The following is a 26,268-nucleotide window of genomic DNA, read 5'->3' as shown; positions in this document are numbered from 1 at the left end:
ACTTTTTGTTCATTGTAACTAGTAAGATCTTAATGCAGAGTATCAAAACTTAAAAAAGTCCTTAAAAATTTGTACATTTGTCTTTGTTTTTTTTAAAATAAAATTCTTCAATTAAGAAAAAAAAGAATATTTCTCCCTGCATTTAATATATTATGAGATATTAAGCCTCACAACTACGACAAAAATTACACTTCTTTTTAAAGGAAAACAAGAGTTGGATTGGTATGTCTTATAATTCTTCTATTTTACTCTTTGTGGAAGGAGGTTGTGCCTTCTAAGATGGCTGAGGCTCCATAATTGCTCTGTTTGTACAAAACCCAAGGTCAAAGGATAAAGCTCAATAGCAGAGTACTTACCTAAAATTTCAGAAAGCCTTGAATTTGAATCATAGAACCAAACGGGAAGCTTTTCTAATCAAGGACAAGAGAGGCTGACTTTATTTTTACAGTTGTAGTATCTGTAGTATCAGTCAGCTAATATTTCTATCTAATCATTCATATTTTTCATGTATATTGTTTCTCTATCAACATACACATACTACTATAGAACTCAACAGCATATGAATTTGAATGTACACTACAAAGTACCAATATGAGAAAGAAACTCTCTACCTGAAGAAATTGTTTTAATTACATGGACTCTGTCAGCGAAGATAATAGATACATTTCTAAAAGCAAAGCAAAACAAACAAACAAACAAACAAACAAAAAACAAAAACAAATGACCCCAAAAACCAAAACCAACAAAAAACAGAGTAAATGGCATTTCAATAATAACAAAGCAGACAAGTTTAGAATTACCCCCTTATTTCCCTCACACAACACTTCTTTCCCCAGGACATAAAAATGTATGCTCTCATTTCTTAGAGCACCATAAAAGAAAATTTACGTTAATTTTCTTCAGTTTTCACAATCCAAATAATTCTGCATATGCTGGAATATTTCTGGGTAATCATGTTACATTTTTTAGATTTTAGAATATATATATATATATATATATATATATATATATATATATATATATATATATATATATAAAATACGTTATCCTTGTTTACACATTGCATTCATTATTATTCGTTATAATATCATAAAGATAAAATTAGTATTTTATTTTCATTATGTCCCGAGTTTCTTATCTTTTATTATGGTCTACAAGTATCACTATTGGAGGCTTATTTAGAGTAACAGTCATTTTTACCTCCAACCTCCATATCATCCTGGTCTCCCATTACCATTCCATTAAGTATTGGTCGTGTTAATATCTATTCATTTAGTTTTGTAAGCCACTAAGATTAGTTAGTGCGACCTATGATACTCAGTTGGAACTGTCTGTTGAATCTTGAGGTACTCCACAGAGGTTCAACAACTAAACAAAGTGAATGTCTTTGTCTCATAATCTATAATATAGGGACACCCAAATATGTCAGAGGTAAAGGATGGGGTCTAGCAATATCCTTCTTCCTCCTTGCATTATTATTGAAAAAAATATCCTTATATTTTCTCACTGCAGGTAACTGTTAATTGAAGTTAATGTTAATTAATGATTATACTGCTTGTTCCTAGTCTAAGAAATTGTGTTTCTTAGTCAGTCTTATATTAAAGCTCTTAAATATTTCTCTTCCCTTTCTCTACAACATTCCATAAGTATAGAAGAAATAATTTAGGTGACTTGTTCAGAACTTGACACACAGTTATGACGTAGTTTCTTCTCCTTGTACAGTCACAAGTCTACAGTCACATCTATTAATTCAATTATCTGATTCAAACCTGGGGCATAGTTATGTAGAAAACCTATTGCTGCTATATCAGTTTAGTGAACCATCAGAAATACGTCACTCATGGGTTTACAAATTCCTCATTTCTGATTTGTCAGCTGAACTTATAGTAGGAGAACCTGATTCTCATGAACATGCATGGGGTGAAATCTGACACAGAGCAGTTGGTCACCACCTACCTACACACACGGACAACTTTCAAACTGTAATTGTGTAGGAGGACATAAATAATATCCAACACATGTATATTTTTCTCCTATCTTGGATATTCCTTTTCAACTGGACATCATATATGGTCCCTTTTCACACCATCTCCTTCATCTCCTTCATTTCATTTTATGCCATGAAAATTGCATAAAAATTTTCATCCACATTACCCCCATTCTATGCTTTCCCTTTCAAATGGTTTTACTACCTCTCTTTCATTTAATTTATTCTTTCATGTTGTTCCTTTTATTGGTCTGTGCCTTGCTCAAGTAATCCACTGTAGATATATTAGAGTTAAGAATCGTGTAACAATAAGGATAGATGTGCCAATCCGTGTCACCATTCTAACAAATGGAGTTCTTTTGTACATGCATAGAAGTGGCAAGGCTGGGTCATATAGCAGTTTTATTTGAAGTGTTTGGGGAAACATTCAGACTGTTTTTTCTTTTTCAAATTTGATTCACTAGTTTATTTCCCCAATAATAGTGTGTACTAAACCTCCTTTATAAAATCCTACCAGCACTTGTTGTTATTGCAATCCTTGCTCTTCGTCATTCTAAGTGGGGTGAGATAGAGCCCTAGTGTGCATTTCTCTAATAGCTAATAATATTAAACACTTTCTAACCTGTTTCCAAGCTCTCTATATTTCTATTTGTGAAGTTTTGTGTTTAGTTCTGTAATTATATTTTAATCGGAATGTTTTTTCTTTATTTCTTTTGTAAATTCTGAAAACAAATCCTCTTTCAGCTATATAACTGGTGAACACATTATTTATAAGGTGTGTTTATTCAATGGACATGTTTCTTTACTATTCATTTTAATTTCTTGAAACACTGTTTGTAGATTAATTCTCATTTTAAGAAAACCATAATATATTGATGTATATTCCTTATGTATTATTACTCTAGGAATGTCAACATTACAAACTATGAATTCAGTAAATGTAGATTAGAAAACAGAAATGAATAGTGTAGTATTTTAAATATAATTTAAATGAAAAAAATTTTCATCTATTAATAATCTTTGTTGTCTCACACATGTTCTCTTAAATCTTCAACTTATGATAAGACACATTTGCTTTATCACATGGACCTGATTGGTCAGAAAGCTGAAATCACACAGCAAGAAATCTTAGTCTTTTAGAAGATTAAAAAGGGGTAGTGTTCACAGTACTAGAAAGCCCTTCCTTAAACTATCACGTGTTTTGCAAGGCTTCTCTCTGATAATTTTTTAGAGATCTTTGTTCCTTGGTATGTAATAACATTAATATTACAAAGGAGATTCCCTTGGAAATACTAGGAGCTTGCTTGGATGACACAAATATGTCCTGTAACTGTATAAATCAGATCTGCAAAATCCTATTTTCATCATATCATACAATGATATACTAGTGATATCATAAATGTTACAGTGATAACTCATTTCATCATTTATACCTCATACTGTAGCTCCTAACTAGTGCAGTAAGAAAAGCATAAGGTAAGCAAAAACAAGGATTATATGGGAAAATAGCATTGTTGTTATATGCAAATGGTACAAACAAAATACTTTAAACACTAGAAAAATGTTTAATATATTGAAAAAGCATATCTTGACAAGTAGTAGAACCTGAGTTCAAATTCCAACACTCCAAAGAATTACATAGCAGCATATCTTATTTATTAGTTTTAATACATATATATTATCCTCATAGTTCAATTTATAATCTATTACTGAAGTAAATTAAAATGAAATTTGAAACATGGAAAGATAAATACAAAAGTTACTATTATAAATATTTTTCAATTATTTACCAAATCAAGGGAATCCCAATTAAACTCACAGCACAATGTTCCCTTTAAAAATCATAATGTTGATGTTATTATTTAATATATGGAAATATAGATGGTGTAAAAGAAAGGGGTCCTGAGTGGAGACTTAGCTGCTCACATGAAGTTAGTCAACTATGCAAACACACAACAAAAATCGGTACAAGTATAGAATCTAGACCAATGTACAGAACAGAGAGCCGAGAAAATTCTTTGTCTGTCTGAAATCAACGACGCTGTTACTACTGCCATTCTGTCATCTGATTTGTTTGAAAGAAAATAATTATATATACATACATACATATATATATAAATATATAAAACTCTTAATCAGTACTGATTTTCTTCCACATGTTTTTATTAAGTGAATGAATTTTATCTCAGGTTGAGATAATATTATTATACAAATTCTTGCTATTAGAAATAAAGATAAACATCTGACAAGAGAATATAGACAATAGAGGAGGTATTTTATAGTAATGGTGCAGAATTAATCACCTTACATTCTGAAAAAGAAAACATCCCTTCCTAGAGAATCTCTTCATTGTCAGACTTTTATTGCCATCCTATAGATTATAGTTTCGATTAAAAATTTAAATTTAATTATATTTGGTAAGGAAGAATACTGTTTGTTAATGACTGGTGAAACATTGAGTACTTTCTTCAATAAACTTGCCTTCTAATGTATTAGGAAAGTAAGATATATTCCATTTCCTTCGCCTAAGGCAAACTGAAATCACCTGACTGATCTTAAGATTAAATCAGTATATCTACTTACAAGCAACACTGCCAGAACATTGATCTAATGATAAATAATGTAGCTTGCACTTGAAGGCCATGTAAGTTTCCTTTTGCAGCATCTTACAAATACAATTTTCTTCACCCCCTAGGGAAGAGCATGAACAAATCACTCAAGTAGAAAGACAGTGAGTTAAAAATAGAGATAAAGTAGAACGGATATTTCACTCATTTTATAAGACTTCCTTATTTTAAAGACATGAGAATATTTTATATGATTTCTGTATTAAGTTGTTTTCTACAATAGAAATTACATAGAAGCATTAAATACTTCCAAAATTAATACAATTTACTGTCGAGAGCAAGGAACATGATAGTAACACCAAGCACCCAAAATGTATGTGGAAAAATTTACTGAGAACGTCTTATTTAGGACAATTATTTTAATTCCAATGTAGGAAACAAAATTTCAAAGTAACCTCCAGTGATTTCCACCCTTGAATAGTCAATCCTGGCACCATGAGTGTATGTTGAACACTTACCCAAGACTGTGTTACATAGTAATAGAAATTTTGTAAATGCCACAAAGATCCCTAATCAGGGGGTTTTGTAAACATGGAGTTACATGGAACTCAAAAGAGACTAAACTGCATGATGCCAGATCCTAGTGATTAAGACAAAGAAGAGTATACCCAAAGAGAAAGACAGATGGAAAAAATATTGGTAGTAACTTCTAGCAGCTATGCATGAGCCACAGCTGAGAGCTGCAAATGGTGTTGTATTGAGAGAAAGAATAAGGTACAAAGTATCTGGAGCTGTGTTTTATGGAAGTCATGTCTGTGTTTCAACTTCAAAATATTTTCTAACTAATGACAATTACCACAGCCTTTGATATTTACAGTTTAAATGTAATTCTACTTTTTCTTACTCACACTTGAATTCTGAAGATTTCATAATAAATATCATTGACTAATTACCCAAAATGTAAAGTATCAGCTATAATATTTGAACTTGATCTGCTTGGACTGAGAGACATAAATAATTTTAGTGATTTGATGAATTATCTAAGGAACAATTAAAGGTTATATAAAAATTTAAGTAGTGAGTTATTATGTGCCATGAAACTTTATATATTACAGTATTCATTTGATTATGATTACTCAAAGCTAAAGCAAAACAATAAGAATTATAATTTAACACTGTACAAAGCATATAGTCTAATATACAGTGCCTAGATTTAGATAGATACTTAGTATTGAATGCATAATTATATGAATTTGTGCTGATTATATATCTTTTTTACTAGCTAGGACACAGGAATTATAAAACCTTGTGTCCCAAAATAAAGCTTACTGAAATTAAAAATAGAAAAACTAATAAACCATTAAAAGTGAATAGAGAATCATCAAGTGAATTCTCTCATTACAGTACCTCATACCGTGAGTGAAATATTTTAATCATGAAAAGTTGATGTTTGCAGTGAAAAACATATCTAAGTAATTTCAAAGAGAATTTCTCATTGTGTATGGTTTTGGCATTGGGTACCATTCTTGTATACTGGCCTCTTTTCCGAGAGTTTGTGTTTCATAGACGTTATATAAAAGCTGTTGAAGTAGAATTTTGTATTATTATTCAATGTGTTATATCATTAAATATACACATTTAAAGTGTACAATAAAGTATTTTAAGAATATTTAGAGGTGTGTGTAATAAGAAGAAAAACTCATTTTAGTTACATGTTCTAAAGCTTTCCTTGGTCATTTCTACTCTCAATCTCTTTACAAAATTGTTCAATAGCTGAACAAGGTCAAACCTCTCTTTTTCGTCTTTCACATAAGAGGAAACTATTCAAATAATACAGACTCTGTCACATAAATAACCTCAGAGTTTATGAACTCAGAAACAGTCCTCTCCTACCTCATACTGGTTACTTGGGCTAGCTTGTATAAGCTCTACATTTTCTGGAAAGACTGTGATGTGGGTAATATGTCCTTGCATAACCTTCTAGTATCTCTGTTCATAAATCTATCTATCTATCTATCTATCTATCTATCTATCTATCTATCTATCTATCTATCTATCTAAGTATCTATGTGTGTGTGTGTTTGTGTATTTGTGAGTGTGTGTGTGTGTGTTTGTATATAATTTTACATATCCTGCATTTATACATACCCTGCATTTTGTATGGCCATGTACTAGATTGTAGACTTTTGGTATTTGACATATATTAGACTATTGTGAATATTGGCATGAAAGTCATCTCTGTTAATCTTTGACCTTAGAACTCGAGCCATTGGTGTTTTGTTCAGAAAATTTTCTCCTGTGCCTATGTGTTCTAGGGTTTTCCCTGCTTTCTCATCTAATACTTTCAGTGTACCTGGTTTAATGTGGAGATCTTTGACCCACTTACAACTCGAGCTTTGTACAAGGAGATAAGAAAGAATCTATTTTCATTCTTCTGCATGCTGAGTGCCAGTTGGACCAGCACCATTTGTTGAATGGGCTGTTCTTTTTCCATTGAATATTTACAGCTTCTTTGTCAAAAATCAGGTGACCATATACATGGGGGCTCATTTCTGGATCTTCTATTCTATTCCATTGATCCACGTGCCTATTTCTGTACCAGTACCATGCAGTTTTCAGCACAATTGCCTTGTAATATAGCTTGAGGTCAGGGATAGTGATTTCTGCAGATGTTTTCTTTGGTCCGTTTGCTTGGAAGTTTTGTTCCCAACCTTTTACTCTGAGATATTGTCTGTCTTTGTCTCTGAGATGAGTTTTCTGTATGCAGCAAAATGCTTGATTTTGTTTATGTATCCAGTCTGATAGCCTATGTCTTTTTATTGCGGAGTTGAGTCCATTTATGTTAATAGATATTAAGGAATAGTAGTTGCTTATTCCTGCTATTATTGCTTTTGTAGGTTGAATTGTGTCTGTGTCTCTTCTTTTTGTTTTCTTGATTAGGAGTTTTCTTGTTTTTACTAGGATGTAGTTCCCCTCATTCTATTGGGTTTTCCACTTAAAATAAATTGTAGTGCTGAGTTTGTGGTCAGATATGGTGTATATTTAGATTTGTCTTGGAATATCTTCATCTCTCCATCTATGGTGATTGATAGTTTTGCTGGGTATAGCAGCTTGGGCTGGCACTTGTGCTCTCTTAGGTTCTACATGATGTCTGTCCAGGCTCTTCTAGCTTTCATAGTCTCTGTTGAGATATCGGGTGTGATCCTGGTTGGCCTGCCTTTATATGTTACCTGACCTTTTTCCCTTACTGCTGTTAGTATTCTTTCTTTGCTTTGGGCAATTGTTGTTTTGACTATTATGTGTCAGAAGGAATTTCTTTTGTGGTCCAACCTATTTGGAGTTCTGAAGGCTTCTTTTATGCTCATGGTCATCTCATTCTTAACAAATGGGACTTAATGTGATTGTACAGATTCTGTAAGGCTAAGGACGCTGTCAAGAAAACAAAACGGCAGCCAACAGAATGGGAAAAGAACTTTATCAACTCCACATCAGATAGAGGCCTAATATCCAATGTATACAAAGAACTCAAAAAGCTAGACACCAGAGAATCAAAGAACCCTATTAAAAATGGTGTACAGAGCTAAACAAAACGTTCTCAACTGAGGAATATGGAATGGCTGAGAAACATCTAAGGAAGTGTTCAGCATCCTTAGCCATCAGGGAAATACAAATCAAAACAACCCTGAGATTCCACCTCACACCAGTCAGATTGGTCAAGATCCAAAACTCAAATGACAACAGATGCTGGCAAGGATGTGGAGAAAGAGGAACACTTCTCCACTGTTGGTGGGGTTGTACACTGATACAACCACTCTCGAAATTAGTCTGGCGATTCCTCAGAAAATTGGACATAGTACTACCTGAAGATCCAGCTATTCCACTTCTGGACATGTACCCCAGAGACCCTCCAGTATACAACAAAGATGCATGTACCACAATGTTCATAGCAGCTCTATTTATAAGAGCCAGAAGATGGAAAGAACCCAGATGTCCTTCAGTAGATGAATGGATACAAAACTTGTGATACATTTACACAATGGAGTACTACTCAGCTATCAGAAAAAATGACTTAACCAAGTTCTTAAGAAAATGGATGCATCTAGAGAATATCATCCTGAGTGAGGTAACCCAGTAACAAGAGAACAGACATAATATGCAGTCACTGATAGTGGGATGCAAACACCAGAGGGCTCAGACTGCCCCAGAAACAACTCACAGACTGTGTGAAGTCCAAGAAAAAAAAAACAAAAAACAAAAAACAAGACCCAAAAAAACATTATGCTCAATCTTTACACACCAAGAAAACTTTGACTAATTCTGGGTTACATCCTGTTTTACATGTTCTTTTTGCTTATTGTAACTATTAAGACCTTAATGCAGAGTTTCAAACCTTAAAAAAAAAAACAAAGTTAAGCACCAACATAAATGTATTCATATACATTTATGCAAAAATGCTTACAATTTGTTCTTTTAACTTTGTTTTTTAAAATAAAGTTAACAAAAATAAACACTATACCCTTCATGGGTCCAAAAAGAAAAGAAAGAAAAAAAAGTCATCTCTGGTTCTTTGTAAAACTGAGTCTTCACTGTTTTTGAGTATTAGGAATAGTCAAATTATTCAAATATAAATACCTATTTTAAGGTTTTTAGTAATCACTAAACTGTTTCCAAAGTCATTTAAGGGCTTTGTAGTCCTAGCGGTATTATCTAGATTAATTTAGCCTATCAGTATAGGGACACATGCTTTGTATTTTCTATTATCCCTACCTAATTTTAAGACATCATCGAAACTGTATGTAAAATTATTTTACCTATTATAATGTTTTACTTATTTCATAGTAGAAAAGATAAAGGTAGAAAACATGTTAGTTAGAATAATAAATTTAAAGATGCCACATACATTCCATTAGACTTTGTTACTTTGTTATATAGGATAATTAACAAGTAAGATAACATGTAAATTACAGGAAATGTCATTTTTTGCTTCCATGAAAAGAGTGGACCAGAGTTTTGATACTGGCATAAAATAGATATAGTTTGGTCAGTAGAACAGAAGAAAAGTCCAGGAAATAAAATCTGTGACAAAGTCAGCAAAAATTTGTGTTGAAGGAAAGACAGCCTGATCAACAAATGATGCTGGTTAAACTGGTTTTCTACCTTAGAAGAATAAAAATATATTCATATATTTCCCCTGGAACAAAAATCAATTCACAATAGATTACAGACTTTAATTTAAAATCTGAAAAGCTAAAATGCCTAGGATAAAACATGTGGAATACACTTTAACACACTGGGATATGTAAAGAGTTTCTGAAGAAAACTTCAGCAACACAGAAAGCAGTCCTAAGTATTAATAGATGGGGCATTGTAATGTTTAAAAAATCATGTGCAGCAATAAAAATAAAAACTATCAGTAAACAAATGACCCAAAGAATGAGAGAAAATATTTACCAACTACATTTTAGACAAGGAGATAATTTCCAGAATTTAGGATTAATAGTATAAATTAAAATCCAAGGAAAGAAAATGGCCAATCAACAAAACAATTAATAGATTAAATAGTTATTTATTTTTTAAAGAAACAACATGATCGAAATTGGCTAATAAGTATCTTAAAACTGTTTTGAGGGATATCTATATCAAGCAGAAAAACACAAACTGAAATTCTTTGAGATGTTACTACAATACAATCAGAATGGCTATAATCAGAAAATGTCTAAACAAATTTTAGAATGGATGAAGATAGAGAGAAATACTTATCCATTGCTGGTAGGAGATAAAATTAATGCATGTATTATGGAAATCCATTTGTAGCATCTCAAAAAAGTAAAAATTGGACTCCTATATGAAATATGCTATTTCACTCCAGGGCATGAATCCAGAGAAGCCTAAACCTTACCATAGAGATATTTTTCACCCTGATGTTTTTCTGGTTTTATTTTTGTTTTACTAATGTTTTCACTGATCACCATCTTACTTCATCATCAACAAATGAATGGCTAATGAAAATCTGGTACACATAAAAAAGAAACACTAGACAATTCTAAAAATTATAAAACAATTAGCAGAAAAATTATAGAATTAAGGGTGCAAAGTATTAAATTTATGCAGTCTCAAAAGTAAATAAAAAACAACACATTGTATACCCTAAGTTTGTGTGTGTGTGTGTGTGTGTGTGTGTTAAAAGTTACATGTGCATTCAGACTAACACACAAAAAGATCAAGAAACTGTAAATATTAGGGATAAAGAAGGACAGATTCAATTAATGGATACATAAAATTGTAAAACTAATATTCTAGTTTTAAACACGTATGGACTTTTCATTTTTTGTAGTAGCATAAAAATAATTGCTAGTTAAAATGTAAAATCAAGTGTGATGTGCCACAGAGTCAGAAAAAGTGCTCATCGGTGTGAAATTATATTTCGTCTAGCTAATCTAATTGTATGAGAATTTTTTTGTTGTTGTTCTGTTTTGTTGTTTCTTCACAAGAAAGTTATAATTATTTAAAATATTTCAGGTTATAATTGTCATTATTACAGTAATAAATTGCAATAACTTAATTTTCTGAAAAATATTCAGACCACTGAATCTTATATAATAAATGTATCACATTTTAAAATTGATTTTACTTTTTGTCGTATTTTTCTACGAGGTATTATATCTGTTTATCCAAAGCAGACATCAGACGTTCTAAAAGTTTGTACTCATGCGTGATGAATTAGTGCACTGCACTGAAAAAGAAAATTTTCTTTTATTTTATTATAATAAACTTGTGAATCAAATTTGATCTGTGTTGTTACAATACTGTTTTCTTCAAAGGGTAGCAAATGTTCTTTGATCAAATGAGAAATGATCAAAGTCTGAGCCCCTTTTAAATACCATGAAAGTACTGGATAAAGTGCTTTTCTTGTTCTTTCTCCTTGAGTTGCTTCTTTGATGATCCATTTTATTAAAAGTAAAAATGAAGGAAACAGATATAATGCAGAGGATAGGCCTGAAATGCCACATAGGAATTACTCATTACCAACCTTATTAAGACTAAAAGCACAGCATTTCTACATCAAAGCATCAGGTATCTATATTCTGTTCCCTTTAGGTACACAGCTTCCTTTTTCTTTTTTTTTTCTTTTTTTTTTTTTTTCTTTTGAATTCATTACTGTATTTTCTGAGTTTGGATGTTTCCCTGAGTTGAGATCATTTTAAATCGAAATGAAAATTTGAATTTATTAGTGCTAATAATGTCAGAGAAATCTTAGTTAATGTCTAGGAAAATATCAAGAGTACCGTGTCAGAGTGCACAACACAGCTCTCAGGAGCTCTCCTACTGTCTCAAAATTGTCCTATACATGATCTTGACTATCTTTGCTAATACAATGCAGTTTCATATGATCTACAAACTGAATTCAGTTAATTGATTTCACTAACAGTTTCTTACAAAGCTAGCTCACTTTAGATTTAGGAAGTACTTGTTTCCTCTAACCAGGCCACACCTCCTAATCTTTCTAACCCTATCAGTTTGACTCCTTGGTGATGATGTACTGGCATACATGAGCCTATTCGGGTTGTTCTTATTCAAATGGCCATACTATATTAATAATAAATAATGAAAGATTTCTGACATGTGTTTATAACTGCTTTCTATCTTTAATTTTTGTTTTCCCGGATTCTTAGGTTCAATACAGAATTCCAGACAACATTTGGTACCCATGCTTCCTGAAGTCTTTCTTGATTATGAAAGTTTTGCAGACTCTCCATATTTTTAGAGATCTTTACATTTTTTGGAAATTTTTGTGAGGTAATTTGTTGAAGTCAGCTCTGACACTTAATTGGAGAAGGTGCTTTGTTCATTGTTAAGATCTTAACCAAGCAGCTCATATTGAGCAAAGTACAAAAATAAAAGAGTTCATAAAGTGCTCAGGCATAAATGGCACATTAGTATCCTAATCTACACAAGCAAGGCTACGTAGCCATGATTAAAGTAGGGTAAAAGACTGTAAGAGCCAGAAGTAAAGGAGCACTGAAGTAAAAGTAGCATATATTGGACATAACAGCATTCCTGCTCCCATGAGTTCATGGCCTCTGTGGTTGCCTACAGGAGACCTATACCAAATAAACCCATCATTATAGTGGCATGAATGCAGTTGGAGTTCATGTATCTCCATCCCTAACTGAGGACCATGTGACAATTGATGCCTTCTTGGGAAAAGAGAGTCAGTTTTCTAAAAAAAGGTGTGGTCCTGGTAGAATGACCTTATTCCAGTGGATAGCCGCATATTCTGGTAGCACATATTGAACTAATATGTTATTTTTAATGTGATAGACAACAATGTAGGAGAAACTATTGAGGTAGTGAGTGAAACTGACAGGATTTAGAAGGAGACACAATGTAAGGATGTATTCAAATTATGGCATCTATGAAAATCTCAAAGAAGTCACAAAATATATTAAAAAGAGATGAGTCATTATCTTATACCTATTTATTTTTCTATTTATTTACAAGCTTCTGAAACCACAGGCACTTTCTAAATATCATCACTTTTAATATTTAAGTGTTGTACGTTTTATAGAGAATTCTCAGTCATAAATAAGACATCTACAAGTCCATTGAAGACTCAGTTAACAACATAGAATCAGGGCATAAAGAATGTAAGAGCTGGTAGATGTGGAGAAAGGCTATGAAATGCTATCTTCTGAGAGGTGACACACACGAAAAAGTAATTTTCTCACAGCAGCTATGGCTACCTACATTATACAAAACTGGGTAAGCACAAATCAGGGAGGGATTCATGGAGTCCTCCTCTTCCCCACTTTGAAACTTAACTACAGATAGATTCTGGATGTGTAACAGATATTGTCTGCAGTTCCTTACTCACTGAGATGTAGAATTAATTAATTAATTATATCCAGAAGCAGGTTCTCTACCCAACTTAATGTTTTATGTTCCCAAATGAAATATGCTCTCACAGTCTTTAATTTTAATATGCATTAAATAGTACAAATGCATAATCTTCACATGCTTAATCTTGAGTAATACTGATTTATTTTGAATTTTGTTTCAGTGGGGATAGAGTTCATTATGACAGGGTAGGCATGGAAAAAGAAGCTGGATTATCACATACACACATACACACACACACACACACACACACACACACACACACACACACACACACATACATACACACATACATACCCAAGAAGTAGAGAGAGATGAATAGAGAAAATGTAGAAATATGACAGGTATCACAATTTTTGAGTTTGGATTTCCTCAAAACCACAGAAATATTATAGCAATATGTTTCATTTTAATTCCTGCTGCAGAATATGGGATTGATTTAGAATTTTACACAGCTTCATTTGCTCTAATTTCCTTCATGCTTTATCAGGGACATGATTTTGTCAGCTGCAGAAGGCTTCTGTGATTGTGCTACATTTAGAACTCGTAGGACTTTTAAAAAGGTTTATAAATGCAAGTGCCCTATGAGGTGAGGTGGGTTGTTACTATAAATTGCAGTTTGTTATATAGTTATGTGCAAAGAAGAAAGAGGAATTTAGATGTCTTGATAGTGAAGAAGTGAAGACCAGGAAACCTCAAGAAACATGACGCCCCTCTTCAACAGAAAAAAAAAGTCTCACTCTGGTTTTGCCCCTGCTCCATTTCCCCTCTATATATTTTTCTCTCCTGTCTAGTGTTATAAGATAAAAAAAAGGGGAGAATATGAAAGAAAGAAGAACCCACAAAGGAGCCAAAGTCCAGCTACAACAACAATGCTACAAACCCTCAAAATACCACTCCATTGATGACTTTCTTCTGCAAGGTTTTATTTCCCAAAGGTTTTCTCCCCAAGCCATAGCACCCACTCCAAACTGAATATTCAGATAACGAAACCATAGATAACTTTATTAGGCAAAACGCCTTAATGTTTCTTGTTTTCCCTTTCTATTTCCTTGAACAAAAGAATTAGATAGGACCAAAGATTGAATGAGATATTGGACAATTGAGAGACAGAAAATTACTGAACAAGTAAGCTTAATGAGATGGAAGAGACTGACTAGGTAGTTGACCTAAGTCAGTGCCAAATATAAAATTACCAAAGGGATCATCTTGTTTTTGTGTCTACATTCCAATCATAATTGGTTATATAGAAACACTTGATTTTATTAATCTTGGAATTTCTATGAGTGAACATTATAGTATGGGATAAAGAGGGAAGTAAAAACACAGCAAGTCAGTGACATAATGAACGATAGGGACAGTAATTAGGGAAATAATGAGGTGATGTGGGTGGAGGCAGATGAATGAGAAAAGAACAGATAATTAAACACAGAAATGAAGTTCAAGACTTGTCAGAATTCTGGGAGAAAATTGAAAAGGTAGGAGGGAGATGTCACAGAATGCAGGTGAATAATTCAGGGGTTTTCAAATGGGAGTGGGTGAGGTAGGGTTTCCTACAAGTCATTGGAGGACATATCAGCTTAATAAGGGTGATTTCGCACAAATGACAAATTTGCATGAGAAAAGTCATACCAAAGCCTTGAAATGTAGTGATAATTATCTAGAAACGGAAATGTTATAGACAGAGGCTGCCATGCAGCAAGGCTGAAGGGAAGACAGTGTTCACAAGAAGAACATAATTTATTTGGAGTAACACTGGAAGAGAAAGAAAAGGCGACTTTGTTCCTGGTATGCTATGGTCCACAGGTGAACTGGTATTAGCCTCTTCTGTATGAAGATACAGAAGATGGAGTGGATTAGTAGTGTGTAAGAACGGGAATCTAAGAAATAAGAAGTGTCCTAGGTATTCTGGGTGTAGAGAGTTACCAGTGGAAACCAGGATATTGAGATTTTTTAAATTTTCTTTAAAAAGATAAAACCAACTACTCAGCCAAACAAAATGAGTGATATTCACCAAATTTTGTGTGTGTGTGTGTGTGTGTTTGTGTGTGTGTGTGTTTGTATGTGTGTATCACTGTACTGTCTGGAGGTAAATTATCTTGGATCAGTTTTAGCTCCATAATATTCACATCTGTGTGTGACAGAGCATCCTTGTGGTTATTAGACAAATCCTTTGGCATTGGTGAAAAGACCGTGTCTTCCACAACCCTTACTTAAGATGTCTGTCATGAGATTGCATCTAAGTACTTTATCAATGATTATAACTGCACAGACATCAGCTACATTTTCTAAGTGTTGACAATCTATGCAGATGGTTTTGGTCATTTATAAAAATAGATAAACCTCTGTAATGCTTTAACAGACAAAATTAACATGAATGTATTAATCAGAATGTTAAACTGCAAAAATAGCTGTGGTTAAGTAGTTACATTCTCTCAAATATTTTATCCTGACCAGAGTGACCCCTTCTTTTACTTCTCCTAGTTCTTCCCTCAGATCCTCTCCTCTTAGGTTTCCATTCAAAAACAAGCAGGCGATCCAGGGATATCAAGTGTACAGGGCATAACAAGGAACAGTAAGACTAATCACATACTTTCATTCTGATAGGATCCTTATTTATTATACTGTTTTGGGTATTTTAAGTTATGTTGTGCATGTTCTAGATGAAGTGATGTTTAAACTTAAAAAAAAAAAAAAAAAAAAAACAGTTTTGGGCCTTCAACATCAACACCTGAACAGTTGCAATTGTTTAAATAAATACTGGGCCTCCATGCCAGACATACCAATTAAGAAAACAACACTGAAAGGCAGAAGATGGAGATTTATTTGATGTGGTTACATGAAAAAGTGAAGAGGTCCAGTGACCTCAAGTCTTTAGATAACTAGGTTCCTGACATGAACATTAGGGTTAGTGACAGGGTGAGAAGATTATATAACTAAGCAGTTCTGGTCAAGATCTGCTCTGATAGGTCACAGACCCATCATTCTCTCTGCCAGAATCTGTCATGCAAGATGGTTCCGAAAGCTTTCCAGACTGTGGGAAATCTCTTCCTGGGGAATTACAGTCATTCTTCTGTCTAGCCCTAGCACATTAGCTTTTCATATCCTATAGTATGACATTACTGAAGAAATTCTAATTTCTTAGATTCCATTACTTTTTTGGTCTTAGAGATGAACGAAGGACATGGTGTTTTTCTAGAATATATTTTTTCATGCCAATATGATTAAAATAATTTCTGAAAAGGTGTGTAAATTAATAACTTATTATAGCATGAAGCCACTATTCTACCCCACTCCTATGGGAGCATAGTTAAAGAAGAAACATTTATTCAGACAAATAAGCCTTAGCCTTTAAGAAGTGTTTTGGCACTAAAAATTAATTACACTACATCTGTATACTAGGCCAGTGGAGTTAACAGCTACACATCTTCTCTGATGCCTTAGCATTTCTATAAGAGCCAGCTGAGACTGCCAGTAAATGTTAGTAATATGCTACAGCTCAATGAGCAAAGCTGGTGCTCTTTCAAAAAAGACAAGGAAGGCAATCATGTAAATCTGAACCCTTTGAATTGCAAACTAAGAAACTTAAGCTGGGGGAATGTGTGCAGCAGTTACAATGCACAGAGTTTATTAAAAAAAAATAACAAGTAAAGTTCAAGGCATCTCTTGAAAATAAGTTTAAATATTTGCAGAAATTTTTAAAACAGAGGACCTGGGCAGGGGAGGAGACAGATAGACAGACAGACAGACCAACAGACAGACAGACAGACACTCACACACACACAGAGGCTTGTTTAAAATTTTAATAGAGAAAACAATATTAACTCAGAGAACAAGTTGGTGTAACTTCATTTTTGGAGATGTGTCTGCACCCTATTGCCGTATTTGCCCTGGTCTGGGCAGAAGCAGTCTTCCTACTTCAGTCTCTTGGTCAGATTGGACAGGTGCTCTACTCTGCCCTGGCTAATTCAAAGATATTTAGAAATATATAGGCTAAAACAACAACAACAAAAATGTATTTCAGTATGAAATACACATCAAGACCAAGGGTTATATATACTCCTGAATGGCTTTTTTTCCTAAATATGCTCAGGGGTTTTATTAATTTTATTTTATTAATTTTGACAATTCACCTTCATTTCCTTGTTTGAATAAAAAAGATTTTGGTATTAATTTCAGAAGTTTGTATATAATGCATGTTTAATTCTTTTAATAACATAGATGAGATTAATAAAATTATTAATAAAAATGCCTTTTCTGTAAACCCTATTGACAGGGAAACAATGATTCAAAAGTAGATCATCATCTTGCATTCTAGAACCTAATTTTTTGCCAATTTCTCTAGCTTAGTATATACTCAATCTAACAATTAGCATTATGAGAAAAAATTTTAGCATTCAAAGATCAACTAGTGACTAATGTATGTTTTTTAGTCAGAATGATTTCTCTATAACAGCTGAAGGCTTCAAAACATCTCAAAAGGGGGAATAAGAGAGAGAGAGAGAGAGAGAGAGAGAGAGAGAGAGAGAGAGAGAGAGAGAGAGAAATGAAAAAGCTAAAACCTTTCAGAAGCAACAGGACATCACTAATAAAGGATGCCATGCATGTCTTGGTTCTTATATTGCACCACTTGGAACCACTTGGACGTTGGCTAGCTATGGTTATTAGGCCTCTTTTAATCTGGGAAGAAAAAGAAAAGTATATCTAATATAGAGAAGGGAAATGAGTAAGAATATTCTTTGTTTCTGCTTAAACTAAAGACAAAGATGGATACTGAGGAAGATGTCACTTTTATAAAATCCTACATCCAATAGAGGGCTAATATTCAATATATACAGAGAACTCAAGAAGTTAGACTGTAGAGAAATAAATAACCCTGTTTTTAAAAAAGGATACAGAAATAAACAAACAATTCTTAACCGAGGAATCTAGAATGGCCCAGAATCACCTAAAGAAATGATAAAAATAAAAAGAAAGGGAAAAAATATAAAAGAAATGTTCAACATCCTTTGTCATGAGGGAAATACAAATCAAAACAACCCTAATATTCCACCCCACATCAGTCAGAATGGCTAAGTTAAAAAACTCAGATGACAGCAGATGTAGGCAAGGATGTGAAGAGAGGAACACTCCTTCATTGCAGGTGGGATTGCAAGCTGGTACAACCACTCTGGAAATCAGTCTGGTGGCTCCTCAGAAAATTAGACATACTATTATCTGAGGACCCAGCTATACTACTCCTAAGCATATACCCAAAAGAAGCTCTGATATCTAACAAGGATACTTATTCTACCATGCTTGTGGCAGCTTTACTTATAACAGTCAGAAGCTAGTAATAAGCCAGATGTCCTTCAACAGAGGAATGAATACAGAATCGGTGGTACACTTGAACAACTGAGTACTATACAGCTATTAAAAAGAACGACTTTATGAAATTCTTAGACACATATATGGAACTAAAAAATATCACGCTGAGTGAAGTAATTCAATCACAAAAGAACACCCATGGGATGCTCTCCCTGTTAAATGGATTTTAGCCCAAAAGCTCAGAACATCCAAGATACAATTAATAGACAACATGAATCTCAAGAAGAAAGTAGACAAAAGTTTGGATGCTTCAGTCCTTCTTGGAAGGGAGAAAAAATATTTACAGGAGGAAATATTGAAAGATCATGTGGAACATACTAAAAAAAAAAAAAAAAAAAAAAAAAGAGGCCATTCAAAGAATGCCTCATCTGTGCATACATCCCATATAGCACATCTTTCTCTTGAGAGACTCTGAAAGAACACTACAAATACAGATGCTGATACTCACTGCCAACCATTGGGAATGAGCACAGGAACCCCAATGGATAACTTAAAGAAAGGATTAATGGAACTCAGGAGGTTTGCAATCCTAGAAAAAGCACAACAATATCAACCAATCAGAAACCCCCCCACACACACAGCTCCCAAGGACTAAACCACCAGCCAAAGTGTATGCAACAAGCAACCCATGGATCTGGCTGCATATGTAGCAGAGGACAGACTTGAAAGACATCAATGAGAAAGTAAGGCCCTTGGTCCTGTGAGGTTTAAATGCCCCAGATATGGGACCTACTGCCAGGGTTGGAAGGGAAGGGGGAGGTAGTAGGGACTGACACTCATATAGAAAGAGCAGTAGGGTGGATGGAATAGGGGGTTTTCAAAGGAGAAACCAGGAAAAGGTATAACATTTGAAATGTAAATAAGTAACATATCTAATTTTTAAAAGTGGATCAAAGATCTCCACATTAAACCAGGTACACTAAAACTACTCGATGAGAAAGTAGGAAAAACCTTAGAACACATAGGCACAGGAGAAAATTTCCTGAACCAAACACCAATGGCTCAAGCTCTAAGGTCAAAGATTGACAAATGGGACTTAATGAGATTTCAAAGTTTCTGTAAGGGTAAGGACACTGTCAAGAAAATAATGGCAACCAACAGAGTGGGAAAAGAACTTTACCAACCCCACATCAGATAGAGCCCTAATATCCAAGGTATACAAAGAACTCAAGAAGCTAAACACCAGAAAAACAAACAACCCTATTAAAAAATGGGGTACAGAGCTAAACTAAACATTCTCAATTGAGGAATATAGATTGGCTGAGAAGCATCTAAGGAAGTGCTCAATATCATTAGCCATGAGGGAAATGCAAATCAAAACAACCCTGAAATTCCACCTCACACCAGTCAGATTAGCCAAGATCAAATACTCAGATAACAGCAGATGCTGGTGAGGATGTGGAGAAAGAGGAAAACATCTCCACTGTTGTTGGGACTGTAAACTGGTACAACCACTCTGGAAATCAGTCTGGTGATTCCTCAGAAAATTGAACATAATACTACCTAAAGATCCAGGTATTCTACTTCTGGGCATATACCCCAGAGAAGCTCCAACATACAAGAAAGGCACATGCACCACAATATTCATGGCACCTCTATTTATAATAGCCAGAAGCTGGAAAGAATCCAGATGTCCTTCAGTAGATGAATGGATACAAAAATTGTGGTACATTTACACAATGGAGTACTTACTCAGCTACCAGAAACAATGACTTTATGAAATTCTTAAGAAAATGGATGCATCTAGAGAATATCATCCTGAGTGAGATAACCCAGTCACAAAAGAACAGACATAATATGCAGTCACTGATAATTGGATACTAACCTCAGACAGCGCAGAACACCCCAGAAACAACTCACAGACTAAATGAAGTTCAAGAAAAAAGAAAAGAAAAGAAAAAACAATTATGCTCAATCTTTACACACCAAGAAAACTTTGACTAACTCCACGTTACCACCTATTTTACATTTACTTTATGCTCATTGTAACTAATAAGATCTTAATGCACACTATGAAACCTTTAAAAAATAAACAAGTACTGACAAAAATGTATTCGTATACTTTTATGCAAAAATGCTTAATATTTGAACATTTATCTTTGTGTTGTTAAAATAAAGTGGTTAAAAAAGTCCCTCCACAATTTTTTAGCATTCTTTTGTATTTTAGTTTTTCTGTATGGGTGTTTTACCTTCATCCAATTCTTAGGACTATGTGCTGTTTCTGGTTGTCATGTTTGACACTAGGATTAGAATCCTCTGTAGTAAATTTGTAGATTATTGTGATCAGACATGGATGATAGTAATGAAATATGTACCTTTGGAAGAACAGTCAGTTCTCTTAACTCCTGAGTCCTTTCCAGTTCCTGTCCAGAGCTCTGAAATGAGTTGTCCTGAAGAGCAGAGATTAAAACCATAGTAACTGTGCCTTGCCCTAATTGTTTACAGTTTTTATAGGGAAGATGTTGAGTCTAGGTCTGAGATCTTAGACATAGCTAAAAATAATCACTCAATGATTCCAATAGTTAAACTACAGTTGTTCAACTTCCATGGTAAGAAATAGGAAACCCACTAAGAATACACACCAGTCAACTCATGCCTCTTCCTGCCCAGTGTTCTCTCATAATGTTCTATTTGTACAATTAATTGATAGAGAAATAATAAAAAATAATATAAGGTTCCACAGGAGTTACATAAATATTTTCTTCCATTCAATGTCATAAACACTTCATATGTATATATTTTTCACTCTTGCTGTAGTTCTCACAGTTCGAATGGGTGTGTCTTTGAGAAGTTTATGGACTAGCAACTTGTTTTGCAACATGTTTATTTGAGATAGTGGCAGCTTTGCGAGGTATGATGAATCTAATATTATGATTGCAGCACACAAAGATAATGCCTTTCCCTTATCATTGATTAATACAGTTCTTGAAGTATGAGCTTCCACTAAAGAAGGTTGCTACACTGTGAATTTCATTTATAGATTCTTTCCTTGTACATCACAATGCTATTTGTAACCAAGACAGTGTTTGTTATATATTAAATAGGTGGGGTTGGAGGACCAATTGAACAGCATCCATAATCATGTGTTAAATAACCTGAATTCCTTATAAAATTTCCACCCTCAAGAACTAACACAATTCTATTTCTCTGCAAAGAGAATGACCATATTTGACAGGCATGCTAACTAATTTTAAGTTCATGTTAATTGCTCTTAAATTTGAGTTCCAGTCTCATTGTAATTTCTTTAGTGAAAAATTACTTTGTAAAGTAAATCAATGACATTTATACAAGACAATTAAGGGGCATAAGAAGAAAGGGAGAAGAGCACCCAGAACAACATGATTAATGAGGGAATCAAATTTGGTAAATTCTACAATTCTAAAATCATTTTATGTTACCTTTATTCATAGTCATAACCTTAGAGATTGTAGATTTATTCGTAAGTGACAGAAAGTACAATTCATAAAAATCAGTGGATACTGTCGTCATGGCTTAATTGTGATTCCTCCTTAATAATTACTACCAGAAAATAATAGTAAATATATACTACACAGTCTTTTGTGTTCATAAATAAGTTTTATGTCACAATGTACAGTATAAACTCAACTTCTCTTGATAGTGAAGTGTAAAAGGTTGTCAAAGGACACTGATTCCTTGCCCTAGGGATTTCCTCTGCCGCTCCCAGGAAATCCCACCCAGGAAATCCCACTTTCTTGAGATTTGAGTTCCCAAAATACCACAGAAGTTCCGGATGACCTCTGTGGAATGTTCCAATGCCCTAGGTGTGCCTGGGGGTGTACTGATAAAAAATGTATGATTCTTCCCCTTATGAATTTCCTCATTCCCTCTGTCCTCCCCCTCCTTTGTGATTTTTGCCTTTATAAGCCTGTTACAAGTTCAGGCCGGGGTCGAACTTCTCTACCCCTGCGTGGTGTATGAGTCTCGACCCCAGCATGCTGGCCTGAGATCTCTCTCTTTCACTTTCAATAAACTTCCTCATGCGATTGCAGGAAGTCTGGTCTCCGTGCTTCGCTGGGTGAGCGCCTCTCCTGAGATTTGAGTGAGGGTCTCCCTTCGGTGGTCTTTCATTAGACAACCAAAAATAAAGAAAACAAAACAAAGCACTCTTTCATGCTTGTCAACTGAAACAATGAGAAAAGATGATACAGAATATCAACATTCCATTGAATGCTTCCCAGGACACATGTTAAAAAATAATTTAAACAGTGATATGATTCAAGAATGGAAATGTGATTTCCAATAAATTTGGCATTCAGTGTAAGTCCCAATTGAGTTTCTATCCATTGGAAATTAAGTTGTTTCTTTTATGGGAACAAGGTTATTTTTTAGCAGATGATCTGTCTAGTTTAATTTAAGGATGGTGCATACCACAATAAAAATCTGTATAAGATTTCTTAAGAAAAACAATGTCTGCTGCCCATTATGAAATGTAATACCTCATTAGAATTGATCAAGTCCTGACACGTGAAATTCACCTCTCAAAGGTCATGTCATTGTGATAAACTTGGTGAAGCCATTGTAGGAGCAGCATAGCCTATACTTACACCCAACCTATAGAAGACACACACCACAGAACATGTTCACACCCACGCTACAGTAGATATCCACTGAAGACACATTCATGTATTATGGTCATTCCCTCACTAGTGTATTTGGCAATGATTTAGTGAAGAAACTGTCATCTTGGCTCTTTTAGGGATACAATGGAGGATGTTGTACAGGTCACATATGATAAATGCATTCTAATATTTCAACCTTGGCATTTTGTTTTCTTTGGGATTTTTAAAGTTACCTGTAGGATTTTAAACATTTTAAATCCAAGCTTAAGCCAATTAAACAAATTTTATAGGCATTTTCAGGTGATTGGTTACCTGGCTATACCCAGTAGCCAAAGGAAATCCTGCTTTGTCAATATGCATAGGACCAGGAAACTCAGTTCCAGGACTCCATAGAGAAGAACAATTACTATAAAACCTCTAAAACAGGGGACTCAAAAAAAACTTTTATCCTCACTTCATGAACTCTGAATTTTACATTTATTTTTTACAGAAAACAAGAATTCACCTAACCAAGGAGAATTATATCTATGAAGTCACAGAAAAGACATAAAGGACAGGATTAGAAATGAGGCAGCATAGCTTAGTTAATGATGCACATCCTTGACATGATTTTAAAACACTGCACCATTATACACATTATTAAACTGACTTTCGGCATATTCACATTGGTAAGCTAAATTGCCATAGTTTTGTGCTATAATGATTTTGAAATATGGAACCTCTTGTAAGGTTAAATATGATGAAGACAGATCTGCCATAAATGGCATATCTGGGCAAAGGCACTTGTGTGAACACTTTGGCTTATAATATAGTATACCTCACAATACATGTAAATAATAATATATAAAATATCATAGTAAAATTTACTGTTCTGGCGTATACCCTGGTGGGAAAAATAATGTTTTAAATTATTAATTTTAATGTATCTCTATGCTAGTCAAAGATTCTATAACTAAATTTTAATTTCATTCTTATAATATTTTTAATTCAAAATCACAGAATTGGAGCAGGCATGAAGAAAAATAGACCCTGTTTTGAAGGCTACTTTGTTTTCAATATAAATTAAAAAGCACAACCTACACAGTTGCACCTCACATTTATAGAATAGTCGACTTTATTTTTCTAATAAACACTCTAATAGATAACTTTATCTTTCATCTTAACTTTATTATATATCATAAAAATTAAAAATTTAACCTAGAAACCGTACATAGAGAAACTGGGTAAGTTGCAGCTATTTGGAGAGAGAGAAAGAAAGAAAGAGCGAGAGAGAGAGAGAGAGAGAGAGAGAGAGAGAGAGAGAGAGAGAGAGAGAGAGAGAGAGACAGAGACAGAGAGAGACAGAGAGAGAAAAAAAGAAAAAGAAAACTGAAGGTGTTTGTTGAAAATAGTGAAAATAGGAGTGGCTCAGTGATGAGCACTGTATTCTTGAACTTGAGAACATTAGGAAAGTAAGGTCTTAGTTGTAAATGTATCTTTTATCCACCTGAAGTAATTGTCTTCTCAGAGGCTTACTGCTAAACAATTTCACACTTTTTAGGTCTTTTTGATTTCTGGCTGGCTGGTTCAACTCAATGGTTCTGGCCCAAACTTCTCTCCAAGCTGACTGATTCAAATGAATTACTTTTCTTCATCTCAAATTAACTTTGACAATCTGTACCAATATTCTGGCTCCTTAATCTCTGACTTCAGTTGACTCTGCTGATCTGTACAGAACTCCATGAACACAATTTTACTGAACCTCATTGCACTTCTCTATCCTGACTCCCAACTTCTTGAAGAAACTAATTTATCACAAATACTCTTGATTCTTGGGATTAAAAGCATATACCACCATACCTGGACTTGCCATAGTAAATATTAATAAAAGTAAAATGTACACCATACTTGTTACTCTCTGTCCCTGGTGATCTCTCCACCACCATAGCTAGCAACATCAGCTTCCACCTATATAGTTCCCAAAGAAGGTAACTGCCACACCAGCCCTATGCAACAACTATCTGTATCAGAGTTAGCTGTCACAAATTCCTACAACTTGGCAAAATCAAAACTTTTAAGACTTCTAATTTTTCAGTCAGATTTATATAATCAGTAAATTTTTACTCCACAAAAATCCACACAATAATCTCAGAGCCAAATAATATGAACTATCCACCTATATAAGACAAGTTGTCCTATAGTTATTCATCCCATAAAATATATTCATAGCTATCTGTGGTTATTTAAAGCCACATAGGGTTGGGTCAACTTTTCTTCCATCTTTTCTTTTTCTCCTCCCCTCTCTCCTCCCCTCTCTCCTTTCCTCCTCTCCACCCTCCTCCTTCCTCCTCCTCCTCCTCCTCCTCTTCTCCCTTCTTCCCCTTATCTCTCTCTCTCTCTCTCTCTCTCTCTCTCTCTCTCTCTCTCTCTCTCTCTCTCTCTCTCTCTCCCCCACAAGTCTGCCCCCAACTTTCTTTTTCACTTTCCAATCACAGACCTTATCTTGTGCCTGCGTCACCTGCATATAGATATCAACTCATAAAAACTGAAGCTTTTCATGAAACTTGCTTTTGCCATGCTGGTCTTGAACCTAGAAAGTTACTTGCCTCTGTCTCCTGGAATTAAAGGCTTACCTGTATTTATACTATGGCCAGAATAACCATGTTTCTGGATTAAAATTTCTCTACACTTAATATTTCAAAGCAAATGACAATTCTTTTCAAGAGTCTTTTTATTTTTTTTTACTTTATTTTATTTATACTGTGATAACAAAATCATCGGTATGCACCTTGCATTTCATTTATAATATACTTTGAGCATATCTTATGTATTCTACTACTTTACTCTTCCTTGTCATTCTGTTATATAACCCTCATTTAGTCCTCTAAAA

The sequence above is a fragment of the Micromys minutus genome (assembly GCF_963924665.1).
Source record: "Micromys minutus genome assembly, chromosome: 4".
Lineage (NCBI taxonomy): Eukaryota > Metazoa > Chordata > Mammalia > Rodentia > Muridae > Micromys > Micromys minutus.
The sequence above is the reverse complement of the archived record's forward strand: the minus strand, read 5'-3'. Positions refer to the sequence as shown.